The 13,955-nt window shown below is 36.3% G+C and overlaps 1 protein-coding gene across 1 annotated transcript in view; it reads left to right on the top strand.

Annotated features, from left to right (window-relative positions):
* The window catches only part of LOC150086121 (trimeric intracellular cation channel type 1B.1), a 117,872-nt gene extending 104,230 nt beyond the window's left edge, over positions 1–13,642 (top strand). Inside the window, exon 6 of the mRNA XM_090374394.1 lies at positions 13,082–13,642. The gene's annotated coding sequence lies outside the window, so the exon portion shown is untranslated. The remainder of the gene's footprint in view (positions 1–13,081) is intronic.
* The last annotated feature ends 313 nt before the right edge of the window (positions 13,643–13,955 follow it).

Below are 13,955 nucleotides of genomic sequence, written 5' to 3'. Positions count from 1 at the left end.
ATTTTTCATAAAATTAAAATATAAAATATTACGTTAAAAACAAAACTTGTAAAAAAATATTGTGAAAATTATTCTATGCAAGCATTGTATTGGACATGTGAGTAGTGCATGGTAAGTTTTTTTGTTTTTTATCTATCGCCATATTTTTAGGTACTTTGCTGATCATTTTTCGATATTTTCAGATTATCCGGGATTTTATTTTTATCTCGGAAAACTGATTCTACTGTGTAGTTGACTGTACATACTAGATTTATGCAATATATTCCATATGCCAATTTCTTTATGTTTAAATATTTTTTGGACTGTATATCATTGTTATGATGTATTTGCAACGTATAAAAACTTTAAACACTAAATACCTCCGCTGTAGTAGGTATTTAGTTTTTTGAAGCACTTTGATTGCTGAAATCTTATTGCACTTTTTATACCTCATATTAAAAACTTTTGGACAGTTATAACACCCATAGAAAAGGCAATATTCGAACCTGTGAACTTTATTTCTTAGGTAGGTACGTCATTCACTGGACCAAGCTGACAGTGCAGGTTAACATTTTGACTTAATGATTGAGGATGTTTCTCATCCTGTGGAGATCATTAGGATAGAACTACTGTATTAGCTAATAAAAGGAAAAAGTATAGCTGAATACCTTGGAAACTATATGCATACATAACCTTAAAAAAAAAAAAAAAAAAAAAATCTGGAATGTATGCCCTGAATTATGAACATATGCCATAAATTCAGAATCCCCAAGGATTCTGAATTTATCCTTCTACTGCACTTTAAAATTCTGAATGTAGGAAATTGAAGGGATAACAACCAGTGATAGGGGCATAGATTTCAGTATTAGCCACATAGTGCAAGGAAATTCCGTGCTTCTGCTGCACCAGTCAGAAAATAAATAGATAAAATAATAATACAGTAGAATGCCAGTTATCCAGGATAATTTGAAAGCTTGATTTTTCTTATTCTTTTTTTTTATTTATTAATGGTAGTATTTAGGACAAATGTTTATTATGCTATGAGAGTATTTCTGTCTGTTTTTTACGTCGTATATCTGGTGAAATGTTGGATTAGGGCTAATGGGTTTTCTCAGAAACCATGAGTGATAGAGTTTAGTCATTCACTTCTGTGAACCCAATTTTCCATGACATATTTTGTTCTTCTCTTCATTTCATATTATATTTAGTTTAGGATCCGATTCAGTAAGAATAATATCAACCGGAAACTGTGTGATATATTATTTTTCTCAGTTTTTTTACAGTAAAATTCAACAAAAAAGAAACAGCACTGAAATGGGGAAAAAACCAGGAAGAATGTGATATAATCAAATTGATATTATTAATGCTTAAGAGATTTAGCAGCAAAAATAAGGACACAACAAATGAGACAAAAAACGATCGAACATTATTTTAAAAAATTACTTTAAATTTTTTTCCTCATAAAATTTTCAGTAAAATAAACTATCCAAATATACATACATATGTAAATGTGAAAATTTTTATGTATAAGTTATTATTATTATTGTTTTTAATTAAATAAATTCATTTTTTTCACGCCATTTAAAATCTTTTTCTTTTAGCTTAATACATTATTACAGAATTTACTTAATTTTACCTTGCATTCGATTATCCGTAAAATTTTGCTATCTGGAAGAGGTCTGACATTAATTATTCAGGATAGCTGACACTCTACTGTATATATACACCGATGAGCCAAAACATTATGACCACCTACCTAATATGATGTTGGTTCTCCAAGTGCAGCCAAAACAGCTTGTACCCAGCGAGGCATGGATGCTACAAGATTTCTAAATGTGTCTTGTGGTATCTGGTACCAACCAGCAGATCCTTTAACTCCTGTAAGGTCCGTGGTTGAGATGCCACAGATCGGAGTTGCTGTTCCAACACAAACCACAGATGCTCGATGGGATTGATGTCTTGGGAAATTGGAAGCCAGAGCAATACCTGAAAGTCTTCCTCATGTTCCGCGAACCAGTCTTGAACAGTCCGGGCGGGTGGCACGACACATTATCCTGCTGAAAGACGGCACTGCCAGAGGGGAAGACTATTGCCATGAAAGGGTGTACCTGGTCAGCAATGATGTTTAGGTAGGTGTTAGACTAAAATCATCCATGTGCGTGGCACATGGATGATTTTAGGCACTGTTGCCGGTGTACCATGGTTAGCATGGGCATTCGGAGCAGCCTGCGGCAATGCAACCCCATTTTCAGCAGGGTTTGATGTACTGTGTGTTGTGACACATTACTTCTGTCACCAGGCATTCCGATTACTGGTGAGTAGCACCACAGTTGCCCTTCTGTTGCCATGTACCATCCTCGAGCATTGATGAACCCTGGTCGTCTAACACCTCGCCGGCGGTTCGTGGGTTTCCCCTGCTCGGACCACTTTTGGTAGGTACTAACCACGGCTGACCATTGGCACCCCACCAGCCATGCTATTTCGGATATGCTCTGACTCAGTCGTCTGGCCATTACAGTTTGGCTTTTGTCAAACTCACTTAATCTGCTGCCTTTCCCATCTGAAGAACAAGAGTAACACTGATTAATGGAGCTCAGTATCAGGTGCTTTTTATACCTTGTCTCGACCCGCACATGTGCTGTAGTTCACCAGCAGTTGCTTCGATTTGCATAACGACTCACTGATCATAATGTTTTGGCTCATCAGTGTACCTTCATGAATATCATTAATAAATACAGAAAAGAACAATGGGTCTAACACCGAACCCTTGGGAACTCCACAAATAACAGTCCATGAAGAGCAGTGTCCATTGATAACTACCCTCTGTCTTCTCCCATTTGATCATCCCTTTAGCCATAGCAGTAACTTGCACTTAATGCCATAGTGGTCCAATTTGTGCAGCATTCTTTTATGTATAACAGTATCAAAGATAAGCAAAAGAATCTTTTTTGAATTCTAAGTATATGATGTAAAAATTATTACTAGTTAAAGAAATAATGCAGATGGTTCTGCATTATTTCTTTAACCAGTGACTCCATTATTTTACTTCACCTTTTGATCTCTCTTTGTGAATTGGGGAAACATTTGCACATCTGCAGTCCATATAGTTCTCCTCTGAATTCAAGGATGCTTTCATAATTAAGCCTAGAGGTTTGTTTACCTCTTTTCCTGCCTCCTTCAATATAACTGGAAAGATCCCATCCACCCCAGGTCCCTTTTTACGTTTAGTTTCAACAATTTCGCTTCCACTTTACTCTAACTTATCACAAAACCATTCAGCTCCCTCTTAGAATTTGAAACACCTCTGGTATCACCAACCTTAAATAATCCCTTGTGCAAATATAAATACAAAATAACTATTTAGTTTGTCAGAAACCTAGGCAGGATCATCAACAGTAAAAACATTCTAATGGACCAATGTGATTCATCTCCTTACTTCTAGTGTTTGCTTAAGTAAAGAACTCTTTGCTGCTTATCTTTGCATTCTTTGTCAGAGACTTCTAATGAATTGTCTTAGCTTGTCTAACCTCTTTTGTGACTTTATTGTACACTAATTTATATTCTGTATAAACCCTTCTGCACTTCTGGAATTCCCATTAGCATTAGCATTAGTGGAGGCATTTGATGCAAGAAAGCAAGCTTATGCAGCATCAGCCAAAAAAAAAAAAAAAAACACTTCCACTTCACCCCTCTGTTCGTTCAAAATACCTGTCCAGCTGAGCCTTAAACTTATTTAGGCTATCAACTTCCACGACAAGGGATGGAAGTCTGTTCCACCAACCAACCACCTGCTGGCTAAAGGCAAATTTCCGCACATCTATCCTACATCTGTCTTTCCTCAATTTGAATTTATGCCCTCTCAGGGGATTATTCTGAGCGAGAGGAAGAATCCCATCAGCATTGAGCATGCTCAAACCATTCAAAGCTTTATACACCTCTATCAGATCACCTCGCTGGTGCCTAGTCTCCAGACACTGTAATTTGCAAAACTTAAGCCCTTTCTTCGTAAGAGCATCCCTTTGTTCCATTCACTAATCTTGTTGCCATTCTCTGTACTCGTTCCAGCAGCTCTACATCCTTCTTGAAATGAGGTACTCTAGGTGTGGCCTCACCATTGCCTTATACAAGGGAATAATCACCTCCTTATCCCTGCTAGAAAAATTCCTATATATCATTGACAATACACCATGAGCTACTCTTGCAGCTCGTCTGCACTGCTCAGAGAACTTCATATCTGCCTGCACAACCACCCCCAGGTCCCTTTCATTCTCTACCACTGTCAGTGTAGTACCACAGGGTTGATACGTTGCTCTGGGGTTGCTGTTTCCCATGTGTAGTACTTTACATTTGTCAGTGTTAAACTTCATTTGCCACCTCTCAGCCCATCTGCTCAACCTTTCCAGATCCTGTTGCAGCAGCATAGTGTCAGTAGTGTCCTTGACAACCCTGCCTACCTTTGTATCGTCTGCAAACTTCGACATTAAGCTTGCTTTACCATCATCAATATCATTTATAAATACTGAAAACAATAATGGACCCAACACTGAGCCCCGAGGGACTCCACTAATAACATTAGTCCAGGACGAGCAGTGTCCATTGATTACCACTCTCTGTCTTCTCCCCCTCAGCCACCCCTTTATCCACAGCAGCAATTTGCCTCCAACGCCACACTGCTCCAATTTGTGCAGCAGTCTTCCATGTGCAACAGTATCAAAAGCCTTTCTAAGATCCAAGTATATAATATCAAAGTTATTCCCTGCATCCAGTTCCTTTGTGACTGCATCATAGTGTCCAATCAAATTGATCAAGCAAGACTTCCCCTTAACAAAACCATGCTGTGTCCGAGCTATAACTGAAGTCTTGTCTAAATGATCCTGCAGTGCTTCTTTAACTAGTGTCTCCATTAATTTTCCGAAACAGAAGTTAAACTCACAGGTCTATAATTACTTGTGTCAGCCTTTGATCCTCCTTTGTGAATTGGGGTCACATTTGCACATCTCCAGTCTGTGAGTACCTCCCCTGAGTCCAAGGAAGCTCTCATAATTATGGCTAAGGGTTTGCTTACTTCCTCTGCTGCCTCCTTTAATATAACTGGATAGATCCCATCCACCCCGGGTGCCTTTCTTGTGTTTATCTTCAACAATTTCTCCTCCACTTTATTCTCAGTTATTACAAGATTCTCTAGCTTACTGCTAGAGTTGAATACACCTCTGGCTTTCCCCCTCGCTAAATAACTCCTCGTGAATGTCGATGCAAAATATTCATTTAGTTTGTTAGCTACCTGAGCAGGATCATCAACAGTTGACCCATCGATATCAAGTGGACTAATCTCATTCATCCTCTTCCTTCTAGAGTTTACATAAGTAAAGAACTCTTTGCTGTTTTTCTTTGCATCCCTTGCCAAAGATTTCTCGTAATCTGCCTTCGCCTGCCTAACCTCCTTGGTAACTTCGTTACAGATCAACTTGTATCTATCATAGTCTTCTGTGCCATGTGTTAATTTGTATGTATCCCATGCATGTTTCTTCTCTGCCATATGCCTCATTAGTTCATCTGACATCCATTTAGGCCTAAACCTTGAACAATATTTCTTAGTTGGTATGAAAAGCCTAGTAGCTTCCAAGATAAGTTCTTTGAATGCTTCCCATTTTGCATTTGCTGTTGGTAACATCATCAGTTGGTCCCACTGTATAGAATTTAAATACTGTCTCAGTCCATCGTAGTCGCCTTTACGAAAGCAATAACCCTTCCCTTTACCCCTAATGCTAGTTACCTCTTTGAGTAAATCCCACTTCAGCACACTGTGATCACTGCCACCTAGTGGTTCATTTATCTGCAGATTCTTAATGCATGAAGAATCACTGCTGATAATCAAATCAAGAGTATTCCTCCCTCTAGTTGCCTCCCGAACATGCTGATGTAGAAAACAATCATCCAATAAATCTACAAAAGCCTTGCTAGTGTGTGAGTGACCAGCCCCCAAATTCCAGTCAATATCTGGGAAATTAAAATATCCCATTATAAGACTCTCTGATTTACTGGCCCACTCTATTTCTTATTAGTATAATAAGAAACTGTACAGTTTCTTATTATACTTATCAGAGTCATTAGGCCTATAGCACACTCCTACTCTCAATTTTGATCTCCCAATGCTTATGTCACACCAAACTGACTCGACACTGCACTGTCCAGCGATGTCCACTTGCTTCATTTCCTTGGATTTTATGTATTTCTTAACTAATAGCATAACCCCTCCTCCCTTCCTATCCAGTCTATCCTTTCTGTAGACGTTGTACTCCCCAAATTCCAGTTCTGCATTCCTTATATCTGTGTGACACCACGTCTCTGATATCCCAACAATATCTGCCTTTGATGTTTTGAGCAATACCTCAAATTCATCAAATTTATTTACTAAACTCCTAGCATTGGTGTACACGCAACTATACATGCACCTATTTCTATTCTTAGCTACCCTAACACAACCCATGTGTTTACTTGTACCGCAATGACTCCCAGCAGTCTCTGAAATATCCTGCATCTTGTTTTTTAGACTTCTGCTCATTCCAATAGAAGCAGTGTAAGAGTCTCTTTCACCTCTGCCAGTGGCTACTGTTAATCTATTCGTCTTTGTCTCCCCCCAAGCTAGCAGTTTTCCGACCCACCTAACACTGCCTCGATAGCATCAGCAAATATTCTTGCACCCTTTCTATTTAAGTGTATCCCATCCCTGTAGAAGCAATCTCTCCTGTTAACAAGTACAGTCCAGGCTGAAAAAAATTCTACCCCTTGAGCCTTGCACAATCTTTCCAGGGCCGAATTGATTGACAAAGCTCTCATCATATACTCCCTCCTATCGTGTCTGGGCAGAATTGCAGACACTTTCAAATTCAACCCTATTTCACGGCTTTTTTTTCAACAGTGACCTGTACTTGTTAAGCAATTGTGCCGGTCTCCTACTCTTGATATCATTAGTGCCAACGTGGACAACTATATCACCTTTTGTTAAAAGATGATATCTGCTGTACAACGTCATCAACCTTTGCCCCTGGCAGACATACCCTGGTCCTGTTCCACCTATCCTTTTTACAAAGCATGTTTCCCGTTTCCCTGACAATAGAGTCACCAACAACTACTAGTTCCTTTGGGACCAGCGCATTCTGCCTTGGGGGGTTGCCGCTGTGTTGCGCGATGACCAAGTGCAAGCTGTGGTGTTGATGTGGGCAGCTGAGAGCTTGATGGGCCCCTCAATTTAGTTCCTTCGAGGGCATCCACCCTGTCCTTCAAGCTCTCATATAGGCCCATAGGCGCCTCTGTAGCCAGGTGGGAAGGAGCAGCAGTGCGTAGCACACGCTTCTTGATTAGACCATGGTTCGAGCCCGTCACCACCAAATACGGAGGATGCGGAAAGGTCAAGGGAATGACCACCGCATATTCCTGGAGCAGTATGGCCTTAGTTGCTAATGCTCCTAAAAACCAAATAACAAACAATAACAACAACAATAGGTCCATAAGAACGCTGAGTTGTTGCCTGATTTCGATACACTCCTTGCATCGCACACACACAAAGACATCCCCCATGGCAATATTATGTCCCGTACCTGAATGCTCCACAAACATGCAAGCTGTGCATTTTAAAAGGCTGTGATTCAGAAGGCAACTGCCCACCTCAGTTCTCCTCTGAGCCACAGCACTTCCATTAGCTTGAGCCTTTTGTTTTGCTGCTCTGGTCTGAGTCATGATTTCTTTTAATTTAAATAAAATTTCAATTTCAGTTTATAACCCTAACTTATCTCCCAATACAGTTATAACGGGATATATATTTTTTAGTGTCAAGTATTAATTATCTCCGAGTTCCCTTTATATAACTTCCGTATCAGTTATGTATTAATTAATTATGTTACGTTTGTAATCTGGGTCGGTATATGTATTTAGCTAAAAGTACAATTTAAATGCCAACGAAGTTCAACAAGTTTAATAGATTTTACCGATCACAAAAAATATTATAACCTATACTATACTAATGCTATCTAGGTTCAATATATAATAATCGTATGACAAAGACAAAGGCGGGAAGTTACGAACGGTAAATCTATGGATACTTAAGTATTAATTAACTTTCAAATCTCGCTGTCTCAATTCAGAATAAACTAACGATCCTTACTAGATCTATAAGCTACTTACAAAAAATAATTTGATGTAAAAAATATTCAATAAGCGGCTAAATATGGCTAAAAAACTTCTCGTTCAGCGGAGTTGCGACTTGTAACACGTGGATACCCTTACCGATTCTTTTATGCAATTTCACGGCTGAGTAAAGAATAAATACACCAAATTAATCAGAAAATCACAAAATAATGCTATACTACTAAATTTAAATCAAAAGTTTTAAAAAACAATAATTTCAAATCAATAAATAAGAAAAATCCACTTAGCGGCTTTGAACATGTCTGGCCCCTACTAGCCTCGTCAGCAGACGTTTATGTACAACAGTATCAAAGATAAGCAAAAGAATCTTTTTTGAATTCTAAGTATATGATGTAAAAATTATTACTAGTTAAAGAAATAATGCAGATGGTTCTGCATTATTTCTTTAACCAGTGACTCCATTATTTTACTTCACCTTTTGATCTCTCTTTGTGAATTGGGGAAACATTTGCACATCTGCAGTCCATGTGGTTCTCCTCTGAAATCAAGGATGCTTTCATAATTAAGCCTAGAGGTTTGTTTACCTCTTTTCCTGCCTCCTTCAATATAACTGGAAAGATCCCATCCACCCCAGGTTCCTTTTTACGTTTAGTTTCAACAATTTCGCTTCCACTTTACTCTAACTTATCACAAAACCATTCAGCTCCCTCTTAGAATTTGAAACACCTCTGGTATCACCAACCTTAAATAATCCCTTGTGCAAATATAAATACAAAATAACTATTTAGTTTGTCAGAAACCTAGGCAGGATCATCAACAGTAAAAACATTCTAATGGACCAATGTGATTCATCTCCTTACTTCTAGTGTTTGCTTAAGTAAAGAACTCTTTGCTGCTTATCTTTGCATTCTTTGTCAGAGACTTCTAATGAATTGTCTTAGCTTGTCTAACCTCTTTTGTGACTTTATTGTACACTAATTTATACATATTCTGTATAAACCCTTCTGCACTTCTGGAATTCCCATTCTGGCAAAGGCTCTGTATCACCTGATAATTTATATGCATCCTATGCATTCTTCTTCTCAGCCACAGGTCTCATCAGTACATCTGACATTCATTTAGGTCTAAGCTTTGAACAATATCTCAAGTGGTATAAAAAGCCTAGTAGCTTCTATGATTATAGCTTCATATTTATATAATGTCTCTGAATACTTCCCATTTAGAATTATTGGTAACAGTTGATCCCATTGCATAGAATTTAAAAACTGGCTGTGACCACTATAGTTACCTTTATGAAAGCAAAAGCTCTTTCCCTTACCTTCGACAATAGTTTATCTGTATGTAAATCCCACATTAATACACTATAATCACTGCCACCTAGTGGATCTTTTATCTGTAGATTTTTAATGTAGGAAGGGTTGCTGCTAATAATCAGATCAAGAGTATTGCTTTCTCATTGCCTCTCTAATGTGCTGCAGTACAAAACATTTATTCAATAAATCTACAAAAGTCTTGCTACTGGGCGAATGATCAACACACACACACACACACACAGTCCAGTCAGTATCTGGAATGTTAAAGTTATTAGACATTATAAGACATTCTGATTTACTGGTCCATCCTATATTTCTGTTATACTCATCATAATTAGGCTTATAATGCACTTCTCTCATTTTTGTCTTACCAATGCTTGTGTCGCACCACACAAACTTAACTTTGCACTGATCATTCATTTAGGCTGCTGCATGTTCCAATAGCATAACTCCTTCCCCCACTCCTATCCTGTCTATATTGAAATTTTGCATCCCTTATGTCTGAGTGATACCATGTCTCAGATATCCTCACATTTACTATGCTCCTAGCATAAGTGTTCATACACATGTACAAGCACCTGTTTGTACTCTTATTAAAACTAGCACAGTCCATGTATTTGCTTGCTCTGTGAGGCCTTGACATCCTTGACACCTCATTTTTTTAGGCTGCTGCATGTTCCAGTACATTCAATAACCATATTTGGTACAAAGATCTGGAACAATGTTCCAAATAAGTGTTGAAATTTTGAAAAGAATCAGAGTTGCTGTTTTAAGATTTATCGTGCTTTTGTAGGGGAAGTGTGGTCGGGGACTATGAAATTGACCATGAAAGCTCCAAAGGAACTAACAAAATGTGGTGAGAATTTAATGTTTATCCAACTTCTTGAATAATCACACATTCATTTATATAGATTTGAGGGGGATACTATAGAATCATAATTGGTCTTAAAAAAGGGACCATCGAAACACATGCTGTAAATTTGGTGGCAAGTGACTTTTCCTTCTTTAGTATTGTTTGATCATCCAAAATTAATGTAAATTTTTGTGGAGAGGAGAGTAGGTGGTAAAATGATCCTAAAACCTTTATGAGGAGCAAGAGTACAAATTCTGAAAATTTTATTTCAGTCTGACAATTCCTTGCTGTCAAACATCCAATGCATAGAAATAATTTGATATTTATGCATAGAAATAATTTGAAATTTTAGTGGAGGGGGAAAAAATGCCAAATTTACATTTTCCTGACTTTAACTAAATTTGGGGTGGCTTAGCAAATCCTTTTTAAAAGCTCAAATAGAAACTTTATCCAAATCTATCCACTGGGATTTGAGTTGTTACATGTAGTGTGTGTGTGAAGACAAAAAGTACATCAAACATTTGCAAGCATACCAGAAAAATGCAATTACAAAGTTTTGTACTGCAGTACTCTAAATGTACTATAATGGAAAAATTGTTGACAATACTCAGTGGATGACAGTATTTTTAGCCAGTTTCACACATGTAGGACTTCTTATCTTGTTCATGAATTTCAGCCGTATACTTTCCCATAACATGAGAATTTGGCTTTAGTTTCTTTATAATAGCAGGAAATGTAATTAAAATTTATAGGTACAGTATTTCAATTTTTCTGTCTGATTATCTGATATTGTAATGATAAAGAAAGCAAGAATGTAGTGTGATATAGGTTTCATGAGGATTAATCTTAAATCTCTGCCAGAATGATGAAATAAAACCTCTAATCTTAAGTTTTGAAAAACTACTTCAGTTATCTAATTCCACTGTACCCAGGAGACAGGAATGTTATTACTTTAGTTTTCAAAAATAAAAATCTAAATCAAGGAAATGTACATTTACTTATTAACTCTCCAGCAGGCATGGCAATATGCAGAATGTTAAAATAATTAAAATTAAAAATTAAAATATATTCAAATTGAGAATGAATTTTATTATGTTTTCTGTGTAGTTTGACTTTTGATTTGCATCTTTCATTTTGTTAGAATTAAAGAGATTGAACCATAGAAGTAATTTATTATAGGATAGGTTTCAAAATCCAGATACTCCATTTCTTTAATTTTCCTCTAGTGTTAAAAGTTGTAATGAATTGCATGTGTGATGCATATCTTTGGTAATTTGCAGTTCTGTGGTGTATTGCTTATAATTATAGCAACTAAAATATCAGATTAAGAAATTTTGGTATACTTGCATCAAAGCTGATTTTTCAAGTAGAGGAGTTTCAAATATAGAAGCCAATATGATATGTGTTTTTCTAAATATCTAGCTATATTATAAAATAAGATGCTTTTCTTTTTTAATGTAATATTCTTTGAATTTAACAAAATAAATCCAACAAATGCCACATGTGGTGTCATAAAACTTGTACTGGTGGAGAGAACAGTTCAGGTGTTATGCAATATGAGCCTTGGACAAGAGAGAGATTATGGAACATTTTGTTTCATAAATGAAGCTAAACTATAATATTTACTCTAATCTTTGTTTAACATTTATTTTGCATGCAATAAATAAAACTATGTGGACCAATTTTTGCAAATCCAGTATTATTGGGATTTGCAAAAATTCCAATAATACTTCAGTTGTAGTTTTTTTATTATTGTTGTTGCTGCGACAGAAGTTTTAAAAATAGTGATATAACTTCAGGTACAGTTAAAGTATTATTTTAGCAATATGAGTTTGTTAACAGGCTTATTTAAGATATCAATTTTAGTACTCAAGTACAATTTCAGAAAAAATTGTATCTAATAATAGACTGATTAACTCTTAGCATACTTTATTTGTTGTGTGACTATCTGTGCATGCATGTGATTTGCTTCATATTTTTAGGTTAATATGTAATGATACTAAATAATACTTATTAATAATTACATTAGTAAATTAATAAGAGGAGTTTACCTCAATATAGTACGTAGAACACTTCCGTATGATACCCTCCAGAAATTAAAACGGAAAAAACGAAAAAATCGACAACTTACCGGTACATTAAAGTAAAATATAAATAATTAAATAATCAATTTAAAACAATTAAAATTCAAATTAACGCAATTAAAAGAATCTAACGAAAATATTCAAACGATTTTCCTTCCTGAAGCTGACAGTGCTTTTCGACCGACTGTCGTGATCACAGGAATGAAAATTACCGAATCAGGCTAAACCTGCAACTTAAATAGTGATTATATGTCTTCGCGCATGCGCGTAAAGGTCCATGCATCGGAGGTCAAATATGGCCGCCGAACATTAACAGAATTCTTGTGTAATTTAATTTCAACGGTTTCTGCAATTAATAGTCGCGTATAATTACGTTGAACGTTAAGTATTTTGGCCTCGTTAAATAAAAAAGTATGTTTTTCGTTAATGGCATGAAAGGCTAATTCTGACGCTGCTGAACGAGAAGCACGAACTGAGGCTTCGTGTTGATTTACACGAATATTGAGAAAACCGCGTCGAACCTTGGTAAGACGAGTCGCAATCACCGCAAGAAATGTTGTATACCAGATCATTAATTTGTGTTGCGAACGCGGAAAGAACCGAGCAATTGTTCAGTATAGTGTGTAATATTTGTAATCCATTTTTTGAACTGTTGAATATAGTTAAAATTTCATGTCTAATTTCATAAAATTTTCTTTGAATAATAGATTTTGCCAAACTTCAGTAGCCACTATTTCATCACTTTAAAAACCACGTGACTGTCATTTCTTCAGATGTTTATATCATCTGTGTAAAAATCCTTCTCATCCTTCTCCTCCTGCTCCTCCAACAGCTGTACTGTAAGCAGCCTCTTGATGCCCATAATGACAGTGAAGGATGGAGATGACCGCCAAAGTTGGACTGCCAAACAAGCGTGTGTTTGAGCTCGTTCACAGTGGAGTGATCATTTCACAATCTCTTCTCATACAGTTGTGGGAAAGAGGGTAGAGGCATAATGTGTAAATATAACTGTTTCTGAATGTTTTAGATAGTAGCTGAACACAATGAGTGAGAAATACAATTCGTATATAGTCTTTGTGTCTTTAAACCTTAAGAATATTAGTATATTGATAGGAACTTCAGTATGCATAACATTTTGAGACTTTTTCAACTCATTAGCCCAAAGACTAGAATATTTCATTATGTCAACTGATTTTTCAGTATACAGAAATGCTTACAAATACTGATTTTTGACATAAACATATGTATTGAGGATATGAACTGAACATTTATCATAACATTGCACTTGTGCAAATTTACTTACTTAAGTAATTATATGTCTGTGTTATTTGCATGGTGTTTTTATTTTAAACGAATATCAGTATTTCCTGATAATTTTTATCTAATACATGATAATGAAAAATTTTTATTTTGAATATACTTTGATAGAAAAGTAAAAATAATGGTGGTGTTTTTCATAGATTATACTTGATACCAGTCTTTTTAGACTTTAGTATAGATAGTGGTTTTGATTGTGATTGGTGATCAGCCGTAATTTATTACAAATTTTCACTTTAATGAAGTATATGTAGGAAGTAGTTC

This window comes from Mastigoproctus giganteus, chromosome 5, assembly GCF_048544385.1.
Source record: "Mastigoproctus giganteus isolate SK-2022 chromosome 5, ASM4854438v1, whole genome shotgun sequence".
Lineage (NCBI taxonomy): Eukaryota > Metazoa > Arthropoda > Arachnida > Uropygi > Thelyphonidae > Mastigoproctus > Mastigoproctus giganteus.
This window is presented reverse-complemented; position numbering and strand designations above follow the sequence as displayed.